Below are 1668 nucleotides of genomic sequence, written 5' to 3'. Positions count from 1 at the left end.
TCTATAGTCTAGTCTATAGTCTAGTCTATAGTCTATAGTCTAGTCTATAGTCTATAGTCTAGTCTATAGTCTATAGTCTAGTCTATAGTCTAGTCTATAGTCTAGTCTCTAGTCTAGTCTATAGTCTAGACTCTAAGCTAGTCTATAGTCTAGTCTATAGTCTAGCCTATAGTCTAGTCTATAGTCTAGCCTATAGTCTAGTCTATAGTCTAGCCTATAGTCTAGTCTATAGCCTAGTCTATAATCTAGACTATAGCCAAGTCTATAGTCAAGTCTATAGTCTAGTCTATAGTCTAGTCTATAGTATATAGTCTGATCTATAGTTAAGTCTAAAAGCTAGTCTATAGTCTGAATTGTTTTAAAAATTCTTTTAAAATTCCAAATCTATTAAACTTATTTTATTTATTTATAAAGATGTCATCATTAACAACATTTCAAAACCTTCAGTTATCTTTTATAATCTCTCAAAGCCATGTGTGACATAATTATTATTTTTTTTTTCTTACAATAACTGTCACCGTTAGTTTCAAATCTAGTTTTTGTTTGTTTACAACTTTACAACAGTTTTATATTAAAATATAAATATTATATTCCCTAATTGAATTCAAAGTAAGCAGGTTATAAAAACGAGCTAAAAATATATGTAAATGATATTAATCAGTTTTTTCTAATTAAGAAAAAAAAAGTAAATGTAACAACCTTGCAAGCAATTTAACGGCTAAAAACAGTTTTTGAGATAAGAAAATTAACTAAAAGTGTAACTCCTGCAACTTCTGTCAAGTACCAAAATTTAGTACATTGTTTTTATATATTTTTTATCGCTTGTATAAGTAATATTCACTTTCTTATCTTTTTAAGCTTTTAATTTCACAATTCTAAATCATAACATCTTATCAGATGTCTGATATTTAGCTGATTGTGAAGATTGTGAAATTTTTGTGTGCTGAATAACAAGAAAATAGTCTTACTTCTGACGAAAGTGAGAAAAAATTTAAAAAAATATTTAAGAACTAGGGACCATACCGACCAAAGTATAATGTATAGTCCGGTGCGAAGTCAGAATTTAACTGTAACCTAGACTGTCTACTGAACAATATAGTCTAGCAGTTAGACTCTAGCTAGACTATAGTTTTTTTTAATAAACTTTAACTACAATAGAACCAGAGCTTCAGTTTGCATCGTATTCTAGGACTATAGTCCAGACATAATTTAGATCTAAATCCAATATCTCTTGTCTAGTCTGTAGTTCTTTTAACATGCTAATTCATTCCATCAATAGACCTGTTATTTCTATGAAAATATTTTATCACAAATATTCATATAATTTCGCAATCAAAACTATTTTCAATTGGTATTTGTTTCCAGGCATGTGTATTTGATTTATTAGTTAGCAACATATGAATTCAATCAATTAACACATTTTTTAAATAGTTTATAACATAAATTGTTTGATTTAATGTTTTGGGCAAACATATGTTTTAATTTTTTTTTAGGAAAACACATTTTCAGTTCATAATTGTATTAGATAAGATTTTAAACTATTTTAGCAGCACTAGAACAAAACTAAAACAGAACTAGAACAGAACTAAAACAGAACTAGAACAGAACTAGAACAGAACTAGAACAGAACTAGAACAGAACTAGAACAGAACTAGAACAGAACTAGAA

The sequence above is a fragment of the Lucilia cuprina genome, chromosome 3, assembly GCF_022045245.1.
Source record: "Lucilia cuprina isolate Lc7/37 chromosome 3, ASM2204524v1, whole genome shotgun sequence".
NCBI lineage: Eukaryota > Metazoa > Arthropoda > Insecta > Diptera > Calliphoridae > Lucilia > Lucilia cuprina.
This window is presented reverse-complemented; position numbering follows the sequence as displayed.